Raw genomic sequence first — 16,875 nt, 5'->3', positions numbered from 1 at the left:
CCATACCACCCTCATAGCCATTTGCATGCTGGGGTCTGGACATGATAGGGCCCTTAACAACTGCGCCAGGAGGTTTCACACACGTGTTGGTGGCCATCGACAAGTTTACCAAATGGATCGAGTACAAGGCAATCGCAACACTCACTACAGATTGAGTGGTTACTTTCATCTGCGACATCTTACACCACTTTGGCTTTCCCAACACCATCATTACAGATTTGGGATCTAATTTCCACTCGCATCAGTTTTGCGATTTTTGTAAACAAAGTTCCATTGAAGTCAAATATGTTTAAGTGGCTCATCCGCGGGCCAATGGCCAGGTTGAGCGCGCCAACGGCTTAATTCTTGATGGATTGAAGAAACGACTCTATGACGAGAACAGCACAAAGGGTGGCAAGTAGATCAATGAGATTTCATCAGTAGTTTGAGGGCTTTGCACACAACCAAGCAAAGCCACAAGCCAGTCACCTTTCTTTCTTGTATACCGTTCTAAAGCTATATTACCAGCTGACATGATGTGGAAGTCTCCATGACTGGAAATGTTTGAAAAAGGCGAGGCTGACAATGCTATATATATTGAGCTTGACTCAGCTGAGAAAATCCGATGCAATGCACTACTCCAGTCGGCTCGCTACTTATAAGGAGTTCGTCGTTACCACGACAATAACATTCAACGACGCTCTTTAAATATTGGAGATATGGTTCTTCGATGAATCCAGGATGATACCGGGCTACATAAGCTTAATTCATGATGGGAAGGACCTTTCATTATGCACAAGGTTACAGGCTCTGGATCTTATCGCTTACAGTATCCGGATGGACAGAAAGTACCCAATTCTTGGAATATTGAGCATCTACGTCGTTTTCATCCATGATCAACTGGGGACATCTTTTATTGGTGTTGGAGAATGATACTTCCAATACAACTCTATTTTACCGGCTTACGAAAGTTACTATACGTAACTTTGCTGAAGGAGCCTCGCTCCCATACTTCCAGTACCTAATTACTAGTCTCTGACTAGTGTCTTGGGTTACTGAAGGGGCCCTGCGCTTATACTTCCAATATAATGTTGTTCTACTGGTTTCCGACTGGTACTACACGCACGTTTGCAGAAGGGGTGTCGCTCCCTTATTTTCCAGTAACATATTACTTGTTTTTGACTTGTACACTATGTTATTGAAGGAACCTCGCTCCCATGACAAGAAGTTTACTAGTTTACGACTAGTTCTGCACATGTACGACTACTTCGACTACTCATCTTGACTATAATCCTAGTCAGGATCTACTCCGGCTAGATGGTTTCATCGACTATTCAAGACTCAGTGGCTATTTGCCCAATGTCTGGACTCGAGGGTTGGTGCAACCGCTCTGCTACGACTACTTTATGCTTATCATCTGGCTCCTGGCTTGGGGGCTTGATGGGACCAGGCACTCAGCGTGCTTCAAGGGATAGCTCTCATGCTTACATGTTCGATGTTGTACAATTACTCGACAATACCCGATCTAAGAGGCTTTTTAAGATTTATCTTGGGTAGATGTTTGTTAACTATTATTTCAGAAATTTTATTCCAAAATAAGAGGTTTGTTCAAATTATTACCCAAGGGACTTATTTAGTCATTGGCTCAGGGCATAAAAGTTGATTTGAGAGATAATTTTGGGTATTTTTTAGGATATTATTTGTTAACTATTTTTTCATGGAATCCATCCCGAAAAAAGAGATTTTCAAATTTACTACACCAATTTGCCCATATTCACCATCAAATCTTTACCGTCATATATTGCATGCCATGATTTCTTTGGATTCTTAATTCCAAAACATGAGGATTTGGATTCAAAGCTCGGGGGCTGCGGGAGACGTGTTACCAGCGATTTATTTTTCAAATCTGCTAGAAGATAAGGACAGAAGGCTCAAGATTAAATTGACCCTCAGCTTGATTCTGCGAGTCAACCTAAGGCTCGGGGCTACTCCATATGGAGTGCGAGTTTAATCGCACCCCATACAAAGAAGACTGGACAACTACTCGGGGCCTGAGCACCTCACAGTCTCGACACTGCTAAGGGAGTACTCGGAGGACACCAAGATGAAGTTTGGGAGAATTCGAAGACACCCTCAGAAGTACTCGGACGCGTGCAGTACTCGGCTACGAAGAGCTCAGGGGCTTATCAGACCCAGGCACAAGGGACTGTCCACGTGACACACTTCTCCTAGGATACGGGATGGGACATGGCCCACGCCCAAGATCTGTTATAACTACTCATAATGTAGTAGGATTACTCGTACAGTAGTGAAACTAGTCGGACATGGTAGGAAACTACACGAGAAGTACTCGGGTAGGACTCCTGAGCTTGTACCAGACTAGAACTTCCATGTAAACCTATCCTCCCAAACTATATAAGGGCGGACAGGGACCCTCTCGGGGACAATTACCATCAAAGGCAATACAAACCACACAGAACGTAGGGTATTACGCACTCAGCAGCCTGAACCTGTCTAAAATCTTGCACTCCTTTGCACCTTCGAGTTCCTGATCTCTGCGATACCCTACCTACAAACTCACCACCTCGGGGGTATCACTCGGTGGGCATGGCGGTAAAACACCGACATCAGCCACAACTCTTCCTATCAGGTTCTCCAGATCAAATTTCACCACAGTAATGATACATTTCACCGCCACATAAACCATTTCTTGAAGAATGTTCTCCCTGGTCTTCCTCGCGAATTCCTCAAACCTCCCAACCCTAATCAAGTCCATCCAAAAATTGCCACAAATCCAAGATACTATCCATTCTTCACGAACTGCCTCGGTGCCATTGATGGGACCCACATTCCTATTTCAACTGCCTCTTAAAAAGCTGCCCCTTTTAGAAATAGGAAGACAACACTGAGTATCAATGTTATGATTGCTTGTGATTTTGACCTTAAAATCACGTTTGTTTCTAGTGGATGGGAGGGATCTGCTACGGATTCTAGAGTGTTGAGGTCTGCTATGAGCAAAGGATTTGAGGTGCCTCCAGGCAATTTTTATCTTGTCGATGGCGGGTACGCAAACACCTCTTATTTTCTAGCACCGTATCCGGGAGTCAGATACCAATTGAAAGAGTTTGGGCTTGCACACAGAAGACCACAAAATTCAAAAGAGTTGTTCAATCATCGCCACGCGTTACTAAGGAACCATGTGGAAAGAACTTTAGGAGCGCTTTCCTATTCTTAAAGTCACAACCTTCCACAAGTTGAAGAATCAAGTAAAGTTACCCATTGCAGTTGATATATTTCACAATCTAATCAGGAAAATGGAAGGAGATGAGGAGTGGCTGGATGATCAGCCAGATAATATCAACCCTGCAGACTTTGTTGATTTGCCAAGTGGTGATCAGGGCAATGCAGCTAGAAGTGCACAAGGCAGCGCATTGAGAGACTCAATTGCTCAATAGATGTGGGTCCAATATCAGCAACATGAACATGGAGATTAGTCGACATTAGTTTTTTTTCCCCCATGAGTTGTAATAATTGATGAAGATTATGTCAATCAAATATTAATCATGAGTTATCATGTGATAATTGAATAAAATTATGTATAATATGGCAGTTATAGTTGGAAAAGCTTCACCAAAAGTTAGTATGATTTCAAGGGGATCGCCTAAGTTTGGTAGGATGCTAACTACGACAAGTAGTAGCATGAAGAAAGTTTCTCCTCAGAGCAGACTTGCTAAGACAGCAGGATCTCCAAAAGGTATGATATTTATTGTTTATTCATAATTTCTCAATACTCATCACAATGTACATTTATTATGTATGTGAATGACTGACCATGGTTTTTATAGGCAAACAAAGAGCAGTTTGGAACACGTAGTTGGAGAAGTCACTCGTTGAAATCCTTCACGAGTACAAACAGTGGTTGCAAAGGAGATAAGGGCTGGAACTTAGAAGATTGGAATAGAATGGTGAAGGAATTCCACGCACGGAACAAATTCGTATCATTCACCAAAAGTCAAGTTCAAGAGTAGGAAGGTCAACTAAAGAGAGATTACAAGATGCTGAAAGCGGCCAGACAACAAAGTGGGTCGTCTTGGAATGATAAGAGATGTATGGTCGAGGGATCTTCAGCTATGTGGGAGAACTTGCAAATAGTAAGTTGTTTTATGATCAATATCTTCCTTTGCATGTGATTTGTGATTTGTTTGATGCCTTACAATAATCTGTGATTATTCTTTGCATGCGTAGACATTCCCAAAGATCAAAAAGTTTCAAAATAACAAGGCCAGCTTTCCATTGTATGATGCACTTGGTGAGCTATATGACGGTAAGTTTTGATCTTGCTGTCCAAATTTATGAGTCCTGATCTTCTTTGTTGTGTGTTATTTTTCAAATTGTGTATTGTTTCTTTATTCTAAAGTAGGCCATCTTGCTGAGGGAAAATACAACTACACCACCCTTGATTAAATGGAAGATGGGGAACCCCTGCGGCTGCTAAAAGAATTGGAAGATGATACTCAACAACAAGATGATGATGTTGTGCTGCTTGAAGACCAAAGAAACTCAAGAGAGGAAGAAACTGAAGATGCAGATGTAAGTGAGGTGCAAAGAAACTTGACGGAGCAAGAAACTCAAGCTGACAAAGCTGTGACTGAAAAGTAAATAGGATTGGCTGCAGTAGCAAAAAGGAGACAGGAAAAACAAGATAGTAAGAGTAGTAAGAGTTCAAGAGTTGAGTGCATGATGGAGAGGTACATCGAGATGAAGAGTAAACAATCTGAGGATGAAACCGCACAGTTGGCTAGAGAGAAGGAATGTTCACAAGCTACAGATTACTCCATCAAGAAGTGTGTGTCTATGTTGAGCACAATGGATGTTACCAAACAAGAGAAGGTAAAGGCTTATTCAATTTTTAAGATCCTAGAAAATAGAGAAATCTTTCTGTGTGCATGCGAAGATGACTTGAAGTCTGCATTATGTTGGCTGAGAAGTGAAATAGCCCAGCATCACCAAAGGTTAGTTCTCATCCTTGTCAAACTTCTTCTGCTTGTAGCATTCTGCAAGCCTTAACATACTTTGTTAATTTATCTGTGCTATCAGATTAGCAATACCTGTTCTAATTTAATTTTGTCACAATATATACAATATATAACATGAATCAACTTGAGAGGTGGGCTTGGTAGTAGTTCCGCAATATATACAATATACACAAATTATATGAATCAATTTGAATTCCATGCCGTGGAACAAAGGCTGAGATTTTCTACGGTTGTAGAACCAACTGCAGGTTACTGTTCAATGCTGCCTAGAAGTGTATATATTGCAGATTTCTTGATTTGGTTGACCTAGGATCTCTTGAACTGTGTGGACCTAGTTTGGTTCAGTTCTTTGTGGACCTAGTTTAAATGATGATACATTTCTAGAAGCCATAGGTTTGCAACATTGTTTGCCTGTAAGAGACTTTAATTTGTGTGCAGTTTATCTTTGTTAGATGTTGGTACTAATCTTGAGCATCAGTGGTTGTAGCTTGTAGTGATTTGTTGCTTGCATGTCTGACGAGGGTTATTAGGGGTACCAGCCGAAGGACATTGCTGATTGCTCCCATTCACAGTTCCAAAGTGTTTTTAGTAATATGTCTTGGACTTCAGGTTCTTTGCTTTCCATAAGAAAGGGGTGCTATTCTATGGCTGTTTATATGTTGTATCTTCTGATCGTGACATTTCCTGGCAGTTGAGGATTCCAGTAATGGTGTATCAGCATCATCAGCAAACTTTCAGAGTTTAAGCCTACATTGATGATGCATGTTAGTTGCAAAAAAGGTCGCCGAAGGACCTGTGCTGTGAAAACAAGAGTGGGTCATTACATTGATGTACTCTTATTTATCACCATTTGATGATGTTGCACTTAAGAATGTGCCATTACATTGATGTACTCTTATTTATGTCAAACAAGAACATATGCTGTGCAATACTCTGATTTATGCCTGTGTTGTGTACGCCCTGGTTTTGTTCTTGCCAAACAGGCTTGCATGCAGCTGCTGTTTTTAATCCTGGCCTGGATTGGCAGGATTAAATCCTGGCCGGATTGAGTGACACAGGTGGAATCACTAAAACCGGGGCTGGAAGTAACGCTGCCCGGAATCCAAACCGGCAGAAACGAACGAGCCCTTAGGCAGCGCCTGGTGCCGGATAGCTGGCGCTGGTGGGGATGGGCGATCGGCGCATGCCTCCCGCCAGCCGTGGGCGGGGAAAAAAGGTAGCGCCGGACCCGCCGCGGGCAAGGAGCAGCGAACTGCAGGCCGGTCGCGCGGCTGGGAACGGCGGCGTCGGGCCGGCCGCGCTTGCCTCCTGCCCAGCGGCTGCCGGGAGCGGCATGCTTCCTGCTCGGCTGCGGGTGGAGAGCGGCGGCGCCGGGCTAGCTGTGGTCACATGACATACTTATTCTAAAATAAAAAAATATGATATGCCTCGTGCTCTACATCAGTTGTTACTGCTCGTATAGAGTAGAACTAGTCGGAAAATAAGGAAACTACCCGTGTAGTACTTGGGTAGGATTTCTGAGCCTATATTTGGCTAGAACTTCAATATAAATACGGGCAGGGATCCCCTCCAAACAACAACCACCAATTACATCATATAAGGCAATAAAAATCACCATACAGGACGTAGGGTATTACGCTCTCGGCGGTCTGAACCTGTCTAAATTTCGTGTTCATTGCACTTTCGAGTTCGTGATCTCGGAGACACCCCACCTACAATCTACCACCTCAGGGGTATCCCTCGGTGGATTTGAAGATTAAACACCGACAGGACCAGACCTATATCATGTTGTTGGGTGAGGTATGCTTCCGAAAGCTACCTTATTTGCCGATCACTTCGTCGGCACAGACCATTCAGCGTGCGAGTGACGACTCGACCGACCCCCAGGCTCGGGGGCAGGCACTGCCGACCATGTGGTGTCTCCTTTGACTCGGCCGGTACCTACGCTACTCGGCGTACTTTCGGTGGCTCGTCTAGCTCCCATGCTCGGAGGCTGGGCGCGACAAGGCACTCGGCGTACCTTCGGCGGCTCGTCTAGCTCCAGTGCTCGGGGGCTGGAAGCAACAGAGCACTCAGCATGTTTTTGGCGGCTCGTCTGGCTCCCATACTCGGGGCTGGACGCAGAAAACAACTCGGCGTATCACTATGCGGAAGCTGAAGAGATTTTCTCGGAATAAGATTTGTTTTGAGCGTAATTTACGATTCCTTTGGGAAAGTTATTTGTTTAACCATTTTTTGAGGGATCTTATTCCGAAAAAAGAGATTTTCGAATTTCTAAACCACTTTGCTTATTTGCTCATTTTAACCATTAAATCAAATTCTTATTTTTTTATACAATACATGCCACGACTGTTTGGATCTTTTTTCCAAATCTTGGGATTTGGATTCAAGACTCGGGGGCTGCAGGACACGTGTCATCGATGGTTTATTTTTGAAATTTTTGGAAGATAAGAGCAGAAGATTTAAGACTAATTTAACCCTCAACTTGATTCTTCGATTCAACCTGGCTACTCCATATGGAATGTGAGTTTCATCGCACCCCATATAAAAGAAGACTTAATAAATGCTCGAGCATGAGCACCTTACAGCCTCGATGCAACCAAGTAAGTACTCTCTCTGTCCAAAAAATAAGTTATTGTAGGAATCAAAATTTGTCCCAAAAAAAGTCATGTTACCTTATTTAGAAAGTGCATGGGCATGCAAGAATCAATTAGTACCAAATATGGGTAATAAATAGGGGCAAACATGATCATTTTACCTTGTTAATTTGTTCTAGAATTCCTAGGATGATTTTTTTTGGATGGAGTGAGTACTCAGAAGACACCTTTAAGATGGAGTTCGGGAGAACTCTAACATGCCTTCAGAAGTACTCGAAAGCCTGCATACTCGACTACGAAGAGTTCGGTGATTTGTCAGATCAGGGCCATGGGACTGCGCACATGGCGTAGATATTCTAGGATAAGTGATGGGACATGGCCCACACCTTGCACCTGTTGTAACTACTCGTACATGAGTAGAACTAGTCGGAAAATAAGGAACTACCCGAGTAGTACTGGGGTAGGACTCCTGAGCTTGTATTTGGCTAGAACTTCCATATAATCCTATCCCCCAAACTATATAAGGGCTGGCAAGGATCCCCTCCAAACAACAACCACCAATTACACCATATAAGACAATACAAACCACCACATAGGACGTATGGTATTACGCTCTCGATGGCTCGAACCTGTCTAAAGTTTCATGTTCATTGCACCTTCGAGTTCGTGATCTCGGCGACACCCCACTTACAATCTACCACCTTAGGACATTTCTCGGTTGGCTTGAAGGTTAAACACTGATAATGCGCGCAGCCGTCGTGGGAGAGGAGATGCGGGTCAAGACTGGAGGAAGGTGAGGGCAATTTGCCGCAATTTCTCCGAAGGGATGATGGGCAAAATGGTAATTTTGACGTGCAATAGCTGCTGGAAGCTAGTCCGCTTCAGCTTCTCGGATTTTGAGAATCTAAGAATCCGGATTCTGAAATCTTGAGTAGAATCCGGTCCGTTTGGAAGCTGGTGAGATTCTAGATTTTGAATTCATGTAATCAGGGTGCATCCAAACAGGCCTTAAATATGCTTTGGAAGTCAAGAGTTATGATGAGAGAATGTTTCTGTAATTCCCTAACTGATATAGATGCCATACATTACAGTCTTCATGACTTGATGCTCATTTGATATTTCTACGACGACCTCATCATGCGGTTACCCTTCAATGAGATCATTCTCATCTCTATATATATTGCAACAAGAGTAACACCACAGTTGTGACACACTGGAGGCCTTTTCATCAGATAAATAGAGCTGTAATAGAGTAGTACTTCAACCAAGGGTCTGTTTAGTTCACTTTGCATTTTTGCAAAATTTTACCGTAGCAAAGGAATCTTGCTAATTTGAAGTACTAAATGAAGTCTATTTGCAAAACTTTTTGCATGGATGGGTTGTAAATCGCGAGACGAATCTAATGAGCCTACTTAATCCATGTTTTGCAACAGTGATGCTACAGTAACCATCCGCTAATTATTGCTTAATTATGGATTAATTAGCATCATTAGATTCGTCTCGTGATTTACAACCCATCCATGTAAAAAGTTTTGCAAATAGACTTCATTTAGTACTTCAAATTAGTAAGATTCCTTTGCTACAGTAAAATTTTGCAAAAATGCAAAGCGACCTAAATAGGCCCCAAGAGATAAAAAGTACAAAAGTAGTAAAAGCAACCTAATCATGTGACCCCTACATCCAGGGTTGTACTATACTGGTTGAATCGAAAAGCGAGCGCACTCGTGCACGCCAATCAGGATCTGATGACTTGATATATATACCGGACCTTCTCTTGTAGTCCTTAATGTGCACCAGTCCCTTGACACGAAGCATCTCTTGGTTGGCCAACGTAAATCTGAGCAGATTAGCTTTGAATCTGCAGTGCCGGTTGCGCCGTCGATTGGCACCATAATAATCTGCAGCTTGTTCGTAGGAATACAAAGCATTATGCAGCTGTTGATGTTCCGTGTAGAACTCTGCTAGATCCACGCAACTCGTGGCAGCCAAATGCAGATTGTTTTTCTTGACGAACAATGCGATGGCCTTCTCCAGCGCATGCTTAGTGGCAGCAATCTCGCCCGCCTCTGCGTAAGATCGAGGTCGTCAGGGCACAGATTAGCACCACAATTGCTGCAAGTATCTTCACTGCGTACCTTTTTCTTCAATCTGGTTGTAGCACTTGGCGCATCGTAGAAGCGCAGATGCCGCGCTCAGTTCACCTTCATCGCCAAACTGCAGGTCCCAAGTCGCAACCGATCAACAGATGGATTACAGGATTAGTAATTTTACAATGAGTGGTTCGTCGACCATGACAAGACCAAGTCTGCCCGAAATCAATATATAGTAGCCATGCTGTGAAGCAAACCTGGAGGTCATAGCGGGCCTGCTCGCTGAAGGCCTGTGCTGCTTTTCTCCCTGCAATATCAAATTATTAGGAGCGATTGGTATAACATACTGAAAGAGGACCAAAAATATAACCTACACTTTTCAGCGAGGACGTAGGAGGTAGCCGCCTCCTCGAAAAGCCGTGAGATGTCCGGGCTCCACCCTCGCCGGTGCCGGCCAATCGACATGAATCGGTCGCCACGCGCCTCCAGAGCAGCTGGACCGAGCCTCTCCTCCTCGAAGAACATCACCTCGTACTCCTCCGTCGTCCCCCTGTCGCGCCGCGGGATCGGCTTAACAGCGGCATCACGTCGCGACAACGACGATGCTATGATACCCATCACGATTAGGGTGGCGGCGGAGAGTCCTATTTATCCTCTCTTTTTTGTTTGACACAAGACCTGTTTAGTTGGGGGTGGACGCGCCTTATATGGCCGTATGCTACTGTTGAATTGTGGTCCAAAGTCCAAACCAGCTTAGGAATCGGGGGCCTAAATTGCTTGTTTGGGCCTGAAGCCTTCACCGAAACGGTGGGGATACGGATCCAACTTTTGCACGATTGGTATAGTTTTGTCATTGCTGCCTCTGACTCTGAGCTATGATGCGTCTGCCTTCCGGGTTTGGCCTGTATACCGGTTTTGAAGGCAAAGCGTGGTATCTTCCCCACCTGCCTATCCGTCCATCCGTCCTACGCTTGCAGCCGGCCAGCCCTGAGCCCCTGACTCCCTGAGTTACTCCATCGTGCAATGCCTCATTGCCTCTGCTCGACGTTTCACATCGTAGGACGTGCGCCTGAAACTCGAATGCCACCAAGTTTACGAGCCTCCAGAGACGCAGTCATACGCGTCTACCCCCCAGGCCCGGAGCAGAGGACGGAGATGGATAGCTGAACATCCGAATATATTCGTATCCGCTAAAAACGCTAATATGGATAGCCTTATTAGTATTGGATTTCAATATAGATGCTATATGGATGTAATTTTTCTCTATCCGATTCCAAATCCATATCTGAAGTAAATATGGAATATTTACCGTATCCGTACCCGCAAAGAAAAAGTGACTAGTGAAACTATCTTAAACTTATCTCTGTAGCTAATTACTTAATGATATACACCATTTAAATTATTTAAAAGCTATCCATATGACTAATAATATTAATCCCAACATTATTAATGATATAAAAAAGTTAAGTTTAGTTATTTTAATTTATTTATTTAATGAAAAAATATTTTATATGTGTCAAATTACTTATTTATTTAATGGTTTCACCATTTTTATATACCTTAATTTTTCTATGTATTAGAATATTTATTACTTTATATTTAAAATTAATTTGATATATTTGACTATAAAAGTTATGCATAGATAGTATGTTATTTTTAATTAGCTATCTTTTGTACAAATGCTATATAGTATTTCTTTACTCTTTACTTTATAATGATTCTGATCTACTACAAAGTCGCTGGTAGAGCAAATTGATACTCACGATGACGTTATGTTTCAAATCGACAAGGTATCCGGATCCAGATCTAAATTTGAACTATTCGTTTTGTATTCATATCCGATAAGATCCGTATTTTTATTTGAACAGATTAAAATATGGTAAAAGATAACATCTGGATCCATTTTTATCCGTATCCGATCCCAATTCATCCCATGCACATGCTCTATCGTTGCACCAGGGGCGGGCCTAGTATGTATTTCCAAAATTTCTAGCAAAAATTTTTATATACATAGTATATAATATGTATATGTATCAAAAAATAGAAAATAAGAGTATGCCCAAAAGAATTCTTAAATCCTAGTCTCTAACTCTCTATATCCTTATGTAGAGAGTCATTCTAAATATTACTTCTCTCTGTATTCTTGTGTCCCCACGATATTTCCCTTATACCGGATATTCTATTTTTTGAACTTGGACATATTAGTAAACATGACCCACGAATTCGAAGGATGAAGGTCTAAGACTCGGTTCTAAAATGGCAAGTATTTTGGATGGGGTGTGCATTTTTGTTCTTAAATGTGAGAAGGGAGAGAGATGATTTAGAATGTTGCTACCTTAAGAGATTGGTTTTACAGAACTTTTGGAGGGAGGCTTTCCACTAAAAATTCTAAATTCGTAATTAGAATAGCTTTTAGGGTGTCTCTTGAAAGATGATCTAACTTCGCAAAACAGATTTCTCAATCTCATATTGCCTCTTGACCTCAAATAGCCCACTTCCCCCTCTTCTAGACCGAGACGCGACAATCCAGTCGCGACCCCCAACCAGTACCGACCCTAGGTTTCCAATCCCATCGATCCTCCACTTCCCCTTCCCACCCATGTGGCTGCGTCCTTTCCGCTTCCGGCCGTCGGCAGCGAACCCGAGCGGCGCGGCGGGCGATAGCTGCCTGCGACGAGACACGAGCGGGATGCGGCTCTGGAGACTGCCGCAGCGCACAACGGCGGTCAAAAAAAATCATCCTTTAAAACTACCCGGATGCCAAATTCTAGACCCCCCTGCTTTGCACTGAAACTGGCGGAACATAGAGCTCAGCTCTACCCTGCTCTGTAGCGCCCGAAGAGGACTAGAGGTGTGAGCAAGGCTGCCCAAGCATGCATTGCAAGTTACAGCAGGCCGTAGGTAGCACCGTAGCAGGCATATGCATGGCCTCGTGGCGTACGAGGCTCTGCGCCTCATGATTCCATCTACAGCTACGAGTACAACACTGCCACGACCTGAGCCGGGTAGCTAGCTTTATGAGAGTGTCCTGCCAGTGTGGTCACCACCCACCAGCGTCTCGATTCGTCAGACGAGAGCGGAAGCAGTCAAGCAGGTTCGACGCGTCCGGTCATTTCCTGCTGCGGCGAGCGGCTCTGTCCTCCAGTTCGAGACGGAATCATTCCGTTTCCTGCCGCTGCGTGCGCTCCTCCCAGGCCCATCCCCAGTTCCCAGCTCCGATCGGAGATGGCGATGAGATGCTCCCTGCCTCTGCCGTGCTTTGCCCGATTCGCGCAGCGCTCTGCCGCTAACCCCTGTCGCTGTCCCCGGTTTGACACTAGCTTTCTGTCTAGACGGATCGAGCAAACGTGCGTGCCATTTTCAGATTCTCTGCATCTCGCGATTTGGAGGCTGCTACCCATCTCTTGTTTTGCTATTACTTGCTGGCTCCAGAACAAACGGACGGTGGTTTGGTTCAGCTGGCAGTAGCATACAGATGAACGTGCGTGCATCCAGAGCCCTGTAGCATGGCAATTGAGGGGGTAAAATGCAGGTAGAGGAACAAACGCAAATGCATGTTTCTTACTGCCGCCCAGTACTCAAATCAGCGATTTCCTGCCAGATCGGACGTGTGAAAAATGGGCCAGGTACCCCCACGGTGTGTGCCTTTGGGAACGCACACACACCATCTGAATGACCTGATAGGACGGAGCAGCAGACCATGAGTGTACACTTGCGTCGTCGTCGTCATTAGCATGCCCTCATTTACTGCGGATCCATCCGCCGTTCACCTGCAAGAGCATGACTTGCAAGCTCTCTTCGTAGACAAGTCCAGCGGTTCACGGCCGCGTAAATGCAAGGGTACTAGACTCTACTAGTGTCTACTGGACTAGGACTCGTACACATTTTCTGTAAGCGATCGGCGGACGGACACGGACGGAACAGCAGATATGCTATGCCCAAGAAAGCATATCATCTACACGTACGGTCCAGATCGTCCTTCCGGATGTCTTTTCTGGGAACCTGTGCTGGCTGCAGCTAGCTGAGAGGCGCAGCACTAAAACCGCACGGTCGCCTTGCCTTGGCTAGTCCACTCTGTTAGAATTAAAATTATATTAGTAATCAACCAGTCCACATGAAAGATATTTCTTTGTAGATAGATATAATCTTATAAACCTGTCGCGAAGAGGCTTCAACTCCGAAGGAACCTATCCTTTGAACATACCCTTTCATCATCGTGTATAAATATGCAGTGATACTGATTTTACTTTCTAATTTTAACGTATTATCAGCACGCTCTCCACTGAGCGAGAGAAGAGAAGATGGCGAGAATTAGATTGTATCGTCTTCGTTGGAATCGGCAACCGAGGCGTTATCACCGTTTTCTGCCGCAACTCGTCGTCTCGCCGACATCATCCCAACAGCGGCGGCCGGCGACCCACCCACGACAACAACTCGATGGCATAACCGCACGCATCATCAGCCACGGCGAGGTCTCCGAGAACAGCCTGCGACGATGCCAGTCTCCCTCACGGCACTGCAACTGACGCAAGGCCATGGAAACAGGAGTACAGGAGAAAACGAAACGAAGAAGGAAGAAAAGATCGGCGACCAAACGGCGAACTTCATCGGCCACAACAACGTTGGCCTCGCGGAACAGCACTGGGACAACAACATAGCGAAGGAAGAAGAAGAGCAGTCTCACCGATGCGTCACGTCTTCTTCGACGACGAGGAGATGATGTCCAATTTCTTCCCGGCGGATGGAGTGCATCACTGTTGGAGTGTTGGTGTCTCCGGCGATTCCGTCGAACGCATCTCCCACGACAGCGACAACACCATTATCATATTCTGGATTGGATCGGTGAAGAAGCAACAGTTCTTGTCTTCCGCTGAGTTTGGCCAATCATGAAAGGCTGAAAGAAGAAACTCGCAGGCTTCTTCCTCTTCACCGCACCAGGCCGATTTCTCCATCATTATCCTCACCGGCGTCCAAGAACTCCAAGATGAGTGGCATAGCCTCAACTGCAGGAACAAGAACCAGAGGCTAATGCTCAGGCCAATAACAGAAGAATTTCTTCTCAACCTATCTCTTCAATTTTATTTCTTCTTTATCTTGCATTGCTAATCCATGGCATGCAGGAATATTTTAATGCTTCGGCCAATCGATACTTGTTCTTCACTGCCACTCATGGCTGCTAGACGGCCAAGCAATTAATTCAGACACAATAACGAGAAGATCGAGAACAGAAGAAAGGAAGGCCATAAGAACAGCGGCCACTGGCTACTTGCTAGCGACGACAATCGGAGAAGAATAGAGAAGAAACGACAAGACTGATAGCCTTCATCCTGTCAAATTATGGCGGCATCCAAATTAAACAAAGCTGTACAGAGGGAAATAGAAAAAGGTGCTGTAGAGCTCATCGATAAAAGAACCCCCTCTGTCCTCGATAAAAGAACGAGAAGCTAAGGGGTAGGCAACGCCAAACGGCCACGGTAAGAATAGATTCACGGCAATCTAAGACTAATGCACACAAAAAAAAAAGAGAACAGCGCCAAAAGTGCCTCAACGGTAGGAAACAGAGTTTCCATTCCGTGGTAAAGGCTTGAAAATGCCTAACAAACTTAATTAAAGAACTTAACTTAATTAAGTATCAATTGTCATGCAGTAATGCGCTTAACTCAAGTGAAATTATATGCAAAAGATAAGTATCACCTCATCACCTTGTACACTATAAAATTCCAAAATCTTATATATTGGTCATGCAAGGTAGTACCTTATTACTACTGCGGGATATATATACCGACTATCCTCAACATGTGTATCCAATATTAAAGTTTAGGATGATTAATGGTTACATCTTCCTTTGTAGTGATTACCTTAATTCATATATCATATTAGCCATACACAAGGTAGTATCATGATACCATTGCAGAATCTACACTATCATACAGTGACTATCCTCAAAGTGCGTACCTAATTTTGAATATGAATTAAATAAGATCTACACCAACATGGTAACCACCCACTACTAGTATATTAGTATAACACATATGAATGGAGTCCAAGGCATCTATTGTAATGACGCCAAACTATACCTAATAGCAATGAGTTTCTCGTCCACTAATATCAGATCTATACCATTTAGGTAACTAACTTTGATGTGTTAAATTGCAAGTACGTAATAACAGAGTTAATATCTAGATGATGACTATCATTCATCTTTGATAATGCAGCGATTTTATCGCCTATTAACTATGAGGTCCACACACTATACGTAGGTCACGTAGCATCTTGGATCTACAAAATTTTGCATATATCAATTTAAGACCCATCTTGAATTCACACTTTAGGCATTCATCTTTGCTGAGTTAAATAGTAGAAAATAGTGCAACAAATTTTGGTGACTATCTTCAATTAAATATACAGAGCCTATGTTTTGAAGATGATCCTTGGATCATTTATTAATTGTGGAATAAAGTTCAAAATAATCATTTATCCTTGCATGCCCAAGAAAGCATATCATCTACACGTACGGTCCAGATCGTCCTTCCGGGTGTCTTTTCCGGGAACCTGTGCTGGCTGCAGCTAGCTGAGAGGCGCAGCACTAAAACCGCACGGTGGCCTTGCCTTGGCTAGTCCACTCTGTTAGAATGAAAATTACATTAGTAATCAATTAGTCTGCATCTTTTTATAGAAATATATCTCTTTGTAGATAGATATGATCTTCCACGAAAGGGTATGAACCTATCGCGAAGGAGCTACAACTCCGAAGGAATGTATCCGTTGGACACACCCTTTCATCATGTATAAATACGTAATAATAGCAGTGACTTTTTATCACTTTATCGATTATTGGATATTCCACTTATAATCAAGTATCACCTTGGTTAAAGAAATATGCACATCAATATTTTATTCTATATAATATACGATCCAAGTAAATTAATTATATACATGATCACCTCATGCAGGACATGACTAATGTTTTCGCAATGGATTTTTCTTTTTTCTAAACTCATATTGAATGGGGATTAATTCTCTAGTATAGGCACTAGATATCAATCATATTATTGGGATGCTCATGACACCATTGTCACCATAGCTCTACCCAGAAGAAGTGCCAATCCATTTCTAAAATAACCACACATGCAACATAGTGTGTTCCACTACTCAATTTTTTTTATAGAAAGA

At 43.5% G+C, this 16,875-nt stretch overlaps 1 pseudogene; it reads left to right on the top strand.

The window, feature by feature from the left end:
- The first annotated feature begins 3,293 nt into the window (after positions 1-3,293).
- LOC112898383 lies at positions 3,294-4,169 on the top strand (annotated as a pseudogene).
- Positions 4,170-16,875: the final 12,706 nt, after the last annotated feature.

The sequence above is a fragment of the Panicum hallii genome, chromosome 1 (assembly GCF_002211085.1).
Source record: "Panicum hallii strain FIL2 chromosome 1, PHallii_v3.1, whole genome shotgun sequence".
NCBI lineage: Eukaryota > Viridiplantae > Streptophyta > Magnoliopsida > Poales > Poaceae > Panicum > Panicum hallii.
Note: the sequence above shows the minus strand (reverse complement) of the source record. Positions and strands in the feature narration are given on the sequence as shown.